The following is a 13,331-nucleotide window of genomic DNA, read 5'->3' on the forward strand; positions in this document are numbered from 1 at the left end:
CCACTAGCCTCCTGAAGCGCAGGGTTAGTGTGACTGGCAGGGTTAGGGTGCTGGGAGCAGGAGGTTCTCTGGAAATCGTCCCCAAAGGCTACACAGGACAGCACAAGTGTTTACCCCTCCACATAATGGCTTCCACTTTCTTATCACCCACCATCGGCACCGTAAACTTTTAATATTTGCCACTGTGAAGCTTCTTGTACCGATCGATAAATTTTCTAAAATATTATTCATTTGTTGAAATGAAACTGCTGTTGATGAGAAAACCTCGATAGGAGACTAGGAAGGGCTCACACAAGCAAACACACACGTCCTGGCATTCTGCGAGAGCCACGTGTGTGAAAGACAAACAGCATGAGGAGCCTGGCGGCACTTCAGCCCTTCACCTTTTGGTGCCTCCACTAATGTGAAAGAGGAGATGCACTGAAGGATTAACTATTGATCTGTTGTTCTGCGCTCAGATTTAAATTCATTTCCCACTGCATTCTTCTACATTTCTTTCTCGTGACAGGAATTCAAAATTCACAGTGTTACAGAGTAAGAAAAGAAAAGGCATTTATGTCTTTTCAGACAAACTTAAAAGTGTTAAGAAATATGCAAATTAGTCTTATGATTAACTGTCTACTTAGGCCACAAATGCTAAATAGCAAACTATTTTCCTCCTGGATCTATTAGCAAAAATGGTCTTGTAATTAAATGCAAAGTTTTTTAAGTTATGGAATGAACTTTTCAGGCAGGCATGTAACCTCCCCTACCTCCTGCCTTCTGAAACCAGAAGGGTCAAGTTTAGATTCTTGTCTTGGGTTCGGATCCCAGTCCTGAACCATACAAACCTGGATGGGGTAGGATCCACTCGCTAAATCAAAACTCAAGCCACCAAACCAAACAGAACGGACTGCAGTGACGGACAAAACACTCAGTAATGCCTGCACGGTGTCTTGAGCAGCAAAGACTTACAGTGACAGGACAAGGAGGAATTTCCAGTTTGGAGACCAGTTCTTTCCAGTCTGATGCATGGCATCCTATGATTTCTTAATAAATTTACCATGTGCTACCTTTAAGATAACCAGGCTCCTCGCTCCTGTAAACAGCTTTTCCAAACACTTCCTTTGGAGAGATGGGGGTCCATAGAAGGTTCTCAATCCACTTTTATTTAGAACTAGTGTGTACCTGTCTTGTGTGTATATTCACCAGACACCAGTCTCTGGTGAGTTTTATTACTTTAGGGGGAAACATCTCATTATGGCTTTCATTTTGCTGGGACAAATAAATAAATAAATAAATAAATAAACCCCTGCGTTCTTACAAATCACGCTCCATTCCCCTTTTCTACACCTATCCAATTTTGACTTAATATTTTAGAATAGGAATGCATAGAATTAGACAGATTACTCCAGGTATTTTGCCAGGCCCTTTGTCTTAATCCTGACTTCTGTCGCAGGGAATTTCCATGGATACTACAAGCAAACTTCCATGAAGTTATGGAAGAAAAACTTTTGTAGGTTGTAGCCTATGAGCTCCTCCTTTTGCTACTGAAGCACTGAACAGCAGATTAGAATTCTGCACCTCTGATTATCAGCTATTTAGTGAGATACTAAGGTGGGTTTTATTTAACAAATTGTGATGGAGTTTTCATCTCTTCCTTTCAGATGTCCCATCACTTCTGGTGGCTACTGTGAATGATAAGCAGTCACTCAGACTCCCCTCCCCAAAGCCAGCAATCGCATTTGTACATTGCTTTGATTTTTTGTGAATAAAAGATCACTTACGAGTCTGGAGGGGTGCATTGTTCATCTTTGAACTCCCCTGAAAATAATTTTAAACCGTTTATAGCTCCAGTCGTTTGGAACTAGGGTGTGCAACTTTGACTCAGGACCAAACAGGTCTGGTCAAATTCCTCCCGTGATGCCAGGCAGGGGCCAGTGCTCAGAAGGGATCTCTTCTCTGCAGCTGTGTTCTGTTCTCCCTAAATTGGTAGTGATGCTTCTCACAGATGTTTGTGTTCAATCCAGAGGGGAGTATCTCCCTTTACCTGCGCTGTGAATATTTGTACCTCCTACTGCAGTATGTCACACACGCACGAAGAACAGGGCTATACACATCTTTTTTTCTGGTGAAAAATGTATTTTATAGGGACATTTGCATTGAAATATTCTCTTAATTTCTCCTTCTGTGGCATGTCTTCAACTTTCATTGTCTTAGCGGCGATTGTGTACTTCCTTCTTCATCCTGATTATGATCTTATATTGTCTTTGAGCTACAGAAGAATACACATCTACAAACCAGGCTTTTCTGTCTCTTTTTTTTTTTTATCTCCTCTCTTGTATGTGAAATCTAGATTAAGTTTAGATTTTTTGCTTGCTGAAAACATGAGATATTTTACCCAGTGTTCTTCCATTTTCCACCCAGACAGGAACAAGAAGGAAAGCACGAACATGCTACGCTCTGTCTCTCTGGGTTTGCAAACTGTGCTTGCAAAGGGTGCTGGGCTTAATGCGGTCTTGTCAACAAGCTCATTCTCTACAGCGAGTGACACTTTAGACTGTCATCCAGCATTTTTAATGAGGGATCCCCTAAAAGGCTTCAGGGATTTCAACAGGATTTTAAGAGCCTTACACAACTGCACTCTAAGCAGAGAGGAGCTGATGTTCCAAAAAGCAAAGCAGCTCAGCAGTAATGACACCAACAGAGCTTTCATGTCAATGGTTCTCCTTTAGTTTTACAAGAGTGACTGCAGAAGGAACAAAAAACATGAACGTTTGTCCCAACCCAAATTGCTAGCTTCAAAACCAGAAAATTAATTTCTTATAGCCATGTTGTGCTCCTGTTTTTAATGCACACGTGTAAATAGCGCTTTCAAAAACCTCTCTGGCAGCTGTGTAAAGAATTACATTACAATGACAACTCCAAATTTAAAGTTGAAAGACATTTTTGTTTTAAGATTTTCACCTCCTTCCTGGCAAAAAACTGTCTTGAAAAAATAATTCCCAAGCCTCTTCGAACTAAGGAACATCTGCGGGGATCTGTTCTTCCAAGAGCTCCAGAAGGGGCTCTTCCAAAAGGGCTTTCAGTAGCCCTGATTATTTATACTCTCATATTTCCCTTTCTTTTCCTACTACCTCATGCTGTAGTGGACACACCATTCATAACAAAAGCTATTAAACGCAGGTGATTTCTGACATTGTTCCACATCAACATGACCCCCCTTCCATCCTACAAGTGTCACTGCCTACCATCGCACTAACACCCACCACGAGTGCGCTTCTCCCCAATTATCGGCTTGCAGAGGTGGTGGAAACATTTCCCGCTGCACTCAAACCTCCAAGTTTTAAGCCCCATCCGGTTCCTCTCAGTTTACAACCAGGTCAGGCCAGGCCACCTGCAGGCAGAGCAGGGTGCACCTCTCCCGTTGCAATGATGGCTTCGGTTCAAACTGGACCACATCTAAGCCCACCACTGCAGCTCTGCTAGACAAGCACGTTTACAAGTGCCGCCACAGAAGAGCTTGTCTCAGCTGACCTGATTTCTTCAGGAGACCTGAACTGGCTCTTGTGGCTGCTCTTCTCCTTGCCTTGACTAGACAGCTTGAACTGCTAACACTGACATAGGCTTAACTTTGCAGCAACAGAGCACAGAAGTGCAAATCCCATCCCTAGTGATGCCAAGTATGCCATAGCGAGAACGGAAACCATTTAAAGGGAGATCCAGGAATATTTTTAATCCTATAGTTTATTCAGCTATAATGCCAAATGTGATCCGCATCTGAATTTTGAGTGCAGAGCCCTGCCACCAGCATGGGGGAGGAGACAGAAGAGAGTGTCACAACGAAGTGTTGCAGTGTTCTTATCTTTTTATTGCTGCTGTGGAAGAGAGGATAATGCATGAGAAATCCTTGCACTGAACCAGAACAGCAGCGACCACTAGAAATTGCATTCCCCTCCTCTGCATAATACAGCTTCACCCCTCTCCCCTCCTTGCCTTGGTCAGGCTCAATCTCAGTGCCTTCATTTCCCGGGGGTAAAAGCACACGCACACAATTTCTCTGGCTTGCTCCTAAGCAACAGTGTTTGATGGGGAGTCTGAGCCCCTCCAGATGCAGCTGACCTTGGTCCCAACTCCACTTTGGGCAACGCATTGCCAGTGGGTCGAGGGAAGTGATCCCTCCCCTTGACTCAGCACTGGTGAGGCCATGCCTGGAATGCTGGGTCCAGTTCTGGGCTCCCCAGTACAACAGAGACATGGACATGCTGGAGAGAGTCCAGTGAAGGGCCACTAAGGTCATTAAGGGACTGGAGCATCTCTCCTATGAGGAGAGGCTGAGAGAGCTGGGACTGTTCAGACTGGAGAAGGCTCAGGGAGATCTTACCAATGTATATAAATACCTGAAGGGAGGGTGCAAAGAGGATGGATCCAGGTTCTTTTCAGTGGTACCCAGTGACAGGACAATGGGCAATGGGCACAAATTGAAACACGGGTGGTTCCCTCTGTACATCAAGAAACACTTTTTTACTGTGAAGGTGACCAAGCGCTGGCACAGGTTGCTCAGGGAGGTTGTGGAGTCTTCATCCTTGGAGATATTCAAAAGCCGCCTGGACACAGTCCTGGAAAATCAGCTCTGGGTGACACTGCTGGAGCAGGGGGTTGGACAAGATGACCTCCAGAGGTCCCTTCCCACTTCAACCAGTCTGTAATTCTGAACTGGAGACCTCCATACAAGATACCTGTGCTCTTCAGGGATGAGACCAGTAACAACAGCGAGACTCGAACAAGCTACTGCCTATCTAGCTGCATGGGACTGCCATCAACTCAATGACTTTTAGGTAGACCATGGATGTAGGTCATGGTGCAGCTGTGTTGGTTCCAGTTGAGTCACAAAGGCCCCTCCAGGCCACAATTCTCAGTAGGCACATATTCTATTTTAGGCTAAGGTAAACCATGCCTCAATTTTATCTCTGCCTTTCTATGCTAGGAACAGACAACTAACTCAGGCACAGATATCTAAGGAAAATGGAGAGAATTCCACCCATTTTGGTGACTGCTGGAAAAAATCTGCCTGGGGTGCAGATCATGGCTCAGAATTGCTGGGTTTTGTTGCAGTCTCAATAGACAAAGCTGGAAAAGGGTAAGGACTGAGATGCAGCCCAGAGGAAAGAGAGAGGAGCAATGGTGGACAAATGTGTCACAGGTTGTCACAAGTATTTTGTGACACTTGAGTGCAAAAAAGCCCGAGCACAAGGGACCAATTGCAGAAAGCATGTAAACTGCTAAAGCACATTTTCTGCTGAAAGTTGGCAGCTTTTCTGACCAGGCTATTTTTCAGAAACTTCTGCTCTCATCTGTGAAGTCAGAAATTGAGTTGAGGTGAATCTCCAAATAACAAAATGATATTTTGTCTCAACGTTGCATATTTTGTCTTGGCTTTTGCAGGTAAATCAATTTCCCTAGATTTTAGAAGTTTATGAAGCAGTTCTGAGATTTAACTGGTCCTTGCTGCCATTTAGGGGTCAGTCTAGCCACATCTGAGCTAGCCTTACAGAGTCCCTCTGAAGTTCCGAGAGAGCAGGAGGGTCTTCGGCCCTGGGATATGGCCTTACTAAGTGCATTGAAATTATAGAGGTACACAGTGGTAGCAGTTAACTTGGGGCCGTTCACCACACATGTGACATCCAGTTTGCTCCCCCTCGCCCCAAGCACATCCCCTCCATTTTTCTCTGTTTACTCCAGTACCAGCAAATGTCCTATTTTTGTGAAGAAATGCAACACTGTGCACAGGCTGGGGAGGGCCAGTGATACACATCCCACAGGGACTTCTGCCAAAACTCAGAAGCCTAAAAGCAAGCCTTTTTCCCATTTAACTACAAAACCTTTGCTCCTCCCATACAAGAGGGGAAGTCTTATGCCTCTGCAGTATTTGCTCCTGCACCTTTTGCCTCTTGTCCAAAAAAAAAAAAAAAACCAACAGAGAACACAAAAGGATTGCATTAAGTCTGTCACTGGGAAAAGACATTTTTTCCAGATAGATACAGCCCTTCCTGAGCTACTGAAGCTAAAATACTCTTAAAAAAAACTCAGCACGAAATGGAGAGATTAAGTCCCAAGTTTATGCCTTGATTTTTCTTAGGGAGGTTTTTGTGCAACTCTACGTTAGTCTGAGCTAAGTTGCCTGGAACAAAGGCTCCTGTTGGTCCGAGTGATCAATTTCAAACTCTTCTCGAACTGAAGAGTCTAGTAAGGCTCTTTGTACAATCCTCACATTTCAATATGAACAATTTTAGAGGAAAACTTCCAGAAATTGCCATTCTGAGTTGCAAAAGCTTTGAATTCACAAATATTTCAGTGTGTCAGGGACAGTTCTCTGGCAAAGTTGAGTGTTATTTTCCTGGAATAAGTGATCAAGTGAGCTGATGTGAGTCAGTCACTGCTGTACAAGACACACAAGATTTATCATTAATTCAGACCAGCTCAGAACTGAGACTAAGCATTAGCACTAAGCTGATGCTGGTGCATCGACTCAGGTGGAGGAAAGACTGCTGAGTTCTAGCACCAGTACCCTGGGGAAAGATGAATAGGATTTGGAGGAGTGACTGGGGCTGAAAAGAGATTCTGTTTCATACAGCATTCCGTATTACCTCCTCATTTAGCCTTAGCTAAGTAACAATCCATCTTTCTTGGGCACAAAGCAACACACCAAAATCAGAATCCCAACAAAGACAGTGCGTGCTCCTAAATCATCAGTTCAGAGTCTCACTACAATTTAAAATTAAGTCATCTGACATAGAGATTATCTTTGCGGCTGGAGAAATAAAGCACAATATCCTGGGTAGGAAGACAGGCTGCCTTGACTTTCAGTCTTTGTCACCTAACTGCTATCAGAAGACAAGTGCGGTGGAAACCAGTCCACAAACATGTAACACGGCCACCACTTTTTCTTACTTGCCTTTTTCCAACGGCTAAAGAATGAATGCATATGACTCGCAAGAATTGGGTCTGAGCCATATTTCTGAAGGCAGAAAGACTGCATAAAGACAGCTCCAGTATGAAGTAGAAAAAGACCTTTGTGGCAAATTGAATTTAGCAACGTCACCAGGAGCTTCTGACTCAGAGCCCCATTCTGCCCAGCTGCACGCTGAAACCACCACCACCCCACATACCTGCCAAACCAGCACGATTCAGCCCACTTGGAGCTCTGCCATGAGCAGCTGGACAGAAGACGACTGATGCAGCCGTAAAGCAACATCTAATGAAGGAATTCTTTTTATTTCAGGGTTGTAATTAAGCCATACTTTGTCACACTCTACTGGCTGAGGCAGGAAGGCTGCTGACGAGTTGCACCAGGAGAAATGGCAGATGGGATCAGGTTGCTATTCCACTTCAGACCAGTTCACGTTGGCTTGAGTCAACCTCAGACCAGTTTAACCTAGCTTTTTCCTTGCCTGTTTCTGCTGCCTGGCAGGTATCCCAGATAAAAGGGCTGCTTGCATCGCTCAGACACAGAGGAGGGTGCTCTGTCTCTAGCCATTAGCAGGAATGTGTTGCACAGACTGCAGTTTTCCAGGGCATCTTGGTGCAACGGAGGGGGGCATTGCTACAGCAACAAAAAGTGCAAGACCCCACTGCCAAATGTTCCACCTCCAAACAGCTTCTCAGGCCTGCTGCTCCCACTGTCCCTGCAGACTCGTTATTGTGGGTTTCATTGTACAGGGACACAAACCCCCCCATACGTGCACTTAAAGCAAAAGATTTAAGCACTCACTTTCAGGTTAGCGTCCACCTCCTGCAAGTGAGGCTTAACATCTTCCTTTGGTGGGCCACCCAGACAGCTTAACCAGCTCCCAGGTGGGCATCTCTGCTTGCTGAGCAATTCCAATGGTGAGCTGACAGCTCCCTCCTCTGTCAGAAAGCACTAAAAGCAGCCTAAAAATCTGCCCTAGCGTCACTTGGAGCAGGGGACTCGAATTTCAACGGAAGATATTATGCATTTTCTCTCATTTTTTGCATGTAGGTAGGGGGAGTCTCCAGGACGGTTTCCTGGTGTTACAGGACCCCTGGCCAAATGCACTGCGTGCTACTAAAGCTTCAGTTCTCATCCTGCCCTGCTGCAGCTGATTTGGGTGAGCCTTACAGCCAGCAGCAGGGCATGGCCAGGACTTCCTTCCCCTTCCAGCTGTACAAGCACATGCCTGGTGTCCTGCTCTGGTCCTTCTGTGATTTGGCTTCTCCAGAGTGTAGCAGCAGGAAGGGAGCAGAGCAGAGGCACTGTCCTGCTCAGGCAAGACTGGAAGTTCTTGTAGGTCACTGGCAGGTCTGCCCTTGCTGCTCAGCTACAGCATGTTTCACACTGAGGGGGTATCTGTTAGTTCTTCCCTTCTGCCTGTAAGAAACATAGTGGATTTACTGAGCATTTAATGGCAGGCTGAAATCACATATGAAAATTTAGTCCCAGTAGGATGTTATCCCTGATGTGTTCCCTCTGCTGACAAGCCAGCCTTGGATATAAGCGGCATGTTGCATGTGCAGTACGTTTATGCCTCATGCAGAGTTTAAGGGCTTTTTTGCTGGTTCTTGAAACAAAACCAGAATTGGAGGGGGGGGCACTTAACAGAGAAACAGATTTTGAAATACTAGTAAAGTGGTGGGGAAATTGAATTATTTCAGGATCAAGTTGCATCAATATATTCTGTTCAGTTTAGCCTCTAAAACGAAGAAAGGAAACTGGTTTTATTTCACCTTCTCACAGTATAATTCACTAGAGCCCTTCCAAATATTTCTAAATTCAGAAAACAGGAAGAAAACAATCAGATTATCTTAAACTGCACAAAAAGAGTTAATATTAAATGCCTTACTGTACAATTGAATTTTTACAAAGCTTTAAAATTTCTGTAGAGTTATTGCTGGATCCTACTAAACATCTCTGAATTTTGCCTGTTCTGCTCCATTTAAAAACTCTAAAGTTCTGGATAAATTTGGTATTTGAGCATAAACTGAACTTCACAGGTCTTGCTTGCTGCCTGCTAGTCAAACTGGAGATTTTTCTGATAGGATTTTTAATTAAGTCTCTCCGCACATACCACAAGGTAAACTTACTCACTTGCATTGCATTTTCTCACCATAGGAGCTACTGTGCACTTAAAGCCAGGAGAATGCCATGTACAAGCTTAAAGCAAAGGCACTATGTTGGTGTGAAAGAAGCTAAATAATTGTGAATTGAAATTCAAAGCAGCTTTCAACTGAGATACAAGTTAAAAGAATTGTGCAGAAAAATAAATGACTTGCAACAAAAAGAAAATTAAATATAGGAAGGGTTTTCAGAACTGCATGAGGAGCTGCTTGTGCCCTATTTGTGGGAGAGAGGAAGGTGGGTCACACCAGGATTAAGGGATGAGCTGTGAAAGTCACTGCTGCCTGGAGCGGTCAGGCCCAAAAGCCAGGGTCTCCAAGAGGTACAGATTTCTGGATACAGATTCCTGGGTAGGGATGAGAGAGAAACTTTCAGTTCAGGTAATAAATCACCTTCACATGAGGAGACCAGGAGGATCCCGTACTTGGACAGGGAATACAGAACACAAAGATTTCTGGTCACTTTGCTGTACGATTTTGAAGAGCGCTTGCTGCATCTGGGGAGGCAGGGGATAACCTTTGAGACCCAGGCTGTTCTTGGAAGGCCTATGTTCCTCTGAACCTTGATGGTTTCTGTACCAGGGTTTCTCTCGGTGGGAATACAGAGCTCGCTGCTCCTTGGGCCAGGGAAGCCTGACCAATGCCGTCTAGGAGGTGCCTATGCCACAAGCACGCCTGTGCCAGTGTCATACACTTCAGCTTCATTGAGCTGGGGCTCGTAGGCTTCATTTCTCCAACTATGGCTAAGAGCTTGTGTTTGACTAGATGCCAGCAACTTTCTGGAGCTTCTGCTCCCCCTCTGCAAATCAGAGGCTTTGGATTTCCCTCTCCCTGAGGAAGGGCTGTTCCTTGTTCTGTGAAAATCCCCTGTCCAGAGCACTGGAGTTCTCCCCCTCATTAGGGCTGTTGTGACAGCAACACTGATCAACAGAGCGCCCGTGGGTCCATCTGCAAGCTGACACCTGTGGAGAGATGCAAGTGAGTTAATTGCTACAGCAACAGGAAGGAGGATGCTAAGGGACTGGCTTTTGAGGTGGCCACTTCCTTTAGGACTTCAGCCCTTCAGGCATTTGAGAGCCAGGTCAAAAAACTAACTTCATCAAGGCCTGCACTTGGCCTAAATGCTGTGTAGACTGGGGAGAGAGGAATAATGATGTCCTAAATGGAAGAAATAGATCTCCTTTTCATTTGGACTCTGCTGCTTTTACATTTTTTTTATACTGGCACCATTGGGAGAGTTCCCATTTGCTTAATTAGGCCACATATGAGGAACCTGGGAAGACATTTAACATGTTTGGAGTGGCTTGACCTGCTAAATTTCATCCTTTATGAATCTGAGCAGCCTGGATTCAGATAAAAGTTCTTGACTTTAAGAAGAGCTGGATATCCAAATCAGCTTGGAAAGGTAAGTTGTTGGGGATTTTTGTTTTGGTTTTTTTTTTTTAAACAACACACAAACCACCACCACACAAATACATTCTTACTGGGGTAGACAGATGCTTCACGCTGCTCAGCTTATAGTTCTAAAGCAAAGACAACATTGACATACCATCATATAATGTTGGTAAGCATGTCTGGAAGCTGGGAATGGTATCTAGAAAAAAACTTATAAAAGCAAATCATGATACAATTAACTAACAGAAAACATTTGAGCTGGGTAAGTTATGGAAGCACTTTTGCTAAATAATGTTATGCTGTGGTGTTAGAAGTAAGGTCTCAGTTTCCTGGCACAGAAACTACATTTACTCTTCAATCAAGTGTATAGCTTGACTAAAAATATAACCCATGTTACATTCCCTAAGAAAAAAAAAATCTCATCAACTACTACTTCCTATTATTTCCTCTTAGTTTTTGTTCTTGTTTTTTCTGATAGCTGTAAACACACTTGAGAGCCTGCCTGACTTAAGTGGAATTGATTGCAAAAGGTCTCTCTGCAATAAAAATATCTGCAAAAGATATTCTGGGATGTTTCAGCTGTTCCTGGCTATCAGTTAAGAAACCTTTTTTCCCCCTGTATGGACTCTTATCTTGGCAAAAAATAAACTGGGGGGGAAAAAAAAAAGACTTATGTTTATGACCAAACTAATTGTTTCAGAATACGTTGCTTTAACTCATAAATGAAGTCTCCACATGTCATGTGAGAAGAGGTGCACTTCTCTACTACCTTCTCATCCTTGAAGCTGACACATAGTTAGGTCCTGGCCATAACATGAAAGTCAGGATGAAGACTTTGTTTTGAACCATAACACACAAGAGACAAAGATAAGAGAACATGACAAGTTAGCACTACGGACATGTTCAAAAGATGTGGTTTCCAGAGAGTTAGACTGAGGATCCTCATAGCTAGTCGTAGAGCTTGTTGGCTACCATCTTCATTAAAATCAAAGATCTCGACCCATTAAAAGCTATCTGTTTACCAAAGTGGAAAAAAGCAGCTCCTGAAGCACTTTGATTAACACGATGCCCACTTGAACAGTGCTCACCTGAGAGAACAAGACCTGGGGCCATAGACTCATCCAAATCCAAAGAGCTCTCTGCCTTGGGCAAGGAGATACTGCTCTAGGAAAAGGAGCACACACATACTGTGATCAAAACACCCAACAGTGTTTTGTAAACAAAGGCCAAACTTCCCAATGGACCATGAAAAAAAGTAGTAGGCCACAAGGATCTCTATTAGACAGTAAAAAAAAGATTATGAAAAGAAACGATGACCTAGGAATAACCGATTTGTGATTGGAGCCCCACCAAGCTGGCGTCCAAACCACATAGGTAATTTAATTGCTGACTTCAGACAAATGAACTTCTGTCTCAATGTTCCTATAATGTCAGACGTGGAGGTGCGCCCATTGCCCACAGGACAAACTATCACGGGGCCTCATGACCATGCATGCTGTCACCTGTCTGTCAAGAACCAGTACCAAGCTGTATGCATTAAAAACATTTATCAGTTTGTATCAAATGTTTGCTTGATTAAAAAAAGTCAGGTTCCTTGAAATGCTTCACAGAGCGAGCTAGTCCTGGAGACATGCTTACTGACAGGGGTTAAGCAGCTCCTTCCTCTATGGACACCAAAGAGTAGTCCATAAAAAGGTCGGTCTGAAGTTAGCTGGCAATGTGAGTGCTGTCAAATGAGGAGGGAATGGGGATGGGAAGAGGCACCTATTAACAGGATCATATACCAGGATTGGCACGGCACCCAGTTTCCCTTAGGGGAACCCAGATTAAATAGGCTATCCCCAAATGCCAGTTAAAGGCTACTGTGCCCATTGCACAAGGGAACCTTGAGACACATGCAGGGGCTGACTGTCATCAGCCCCCTCTGTACACACAAAATTCTATTTTGATGAAGCAAAGCAATGTCCAAGTCCCCCTAAGGCTGGCTCCAGCTGTTGAACCTTCTCAGGTGGGCAAGGAGGGAAACAAGGCAACAGATGAACCACTTCCTCCAGGAAGTACCCTTCATCAGGACACAAAGGAGGCACTGCATCAACCACGAGGGCTCTGCATCCTGAGATTAGGGCAATTCTTGCCATCAGGGACACCAGAAAGATGCTCAGAAGATCGTGGCAGGAAGACATGGCATGGATTCCAACCCTTCTAGCTCTCTCCTGCACTGCCTGCCAGCTCCTCAGCTTCCTCCAGCTCCAACACCTCTGCTCAGTTTTTGTTATCAGCAGAGCTTACTGGCTCAACTGGAAGAAACAGGGAACCAACTAACTCCCAGCCCAAACAGATTCATCTCAAAGGCCTGTAGGCAAACTGGGCACCCTGATACAACAGCTGCCCCCCCAGCCGCCTTCCCCCGGCCTACTGAGACCCGGATCCCCTGGGGTCGGCTGGGGAGCCGTGCCCAGCAAGCGAGGTTTCCAACCCCGGTGGCTCCCCCACAGGGCACGGGCCCGAAGCGAGCCCCACAGCTCACCCGGCTCGAAGATAAGCGGGTGAAGCACACACACCTTCCCCCGCCCCCCCTCCACCGGGAAAGGCCTTGGGGCGTGTGCTGAGACCACCCTCGGCCGCGGAGGGTCAGCCGGGGGGGAAGGCCCCAGCGCGCAGCCCGGCGGACCCCTCACCAGCGGCGAGGCGCAAACCCAGCGCTCGGCCACCCCGCATAGCGCAGGCGCAACCGCCCAACCCGCGCGGCGTAAATAGCACCCGGGCTTTTATAGCGCCCCTTCCCGGCAGCCCCCGCGCCCGACCGCGCCGATTGGCCGTAG

General features: G+C 45.3%; 1 long non-coding RNA gene across 1 annotated transcript; it reads right to left on the reverse strand.

The window, feature by feature from the left end:
- Positions 1-7,136: 7,136 nt before the first annotated feature.
- Positions 7,137-13,075, reverse strand: LOC142415614 (uncharacterized). Its single transcript, XR_012777463.1, has 3 exons — positions 11,598-13,075; positions 9,508-10,076; positions 7,137-8,368 (listed from the first exon to the last, which is right to left on the reverse strand). It is a non-coding gene; the product is annotated as an uncharacterized LOC142415614 (long non-coding RNA).
- Between the last annotated feature and the right edge of the window lie 256 nt (positions 13,076-13,331).

Source organism: Mycteria americana, chromosome 11 (genome assembly GCF_035582795.1).
Source record: "Mycteria americana isolate JAX WOST 10 ecotype Jacksonville Zoo and Gardens chromosome 11, USCA_MyAme_1.0, whole genome shotgun sequence".
Classification (NCBI taxonomy): domain Eukaryota; kingdom Metazoa; phylum Chordata; class Aves; order Ciconiiformes; family Ciconiidae; genus Mycteria; species Mycteria americana.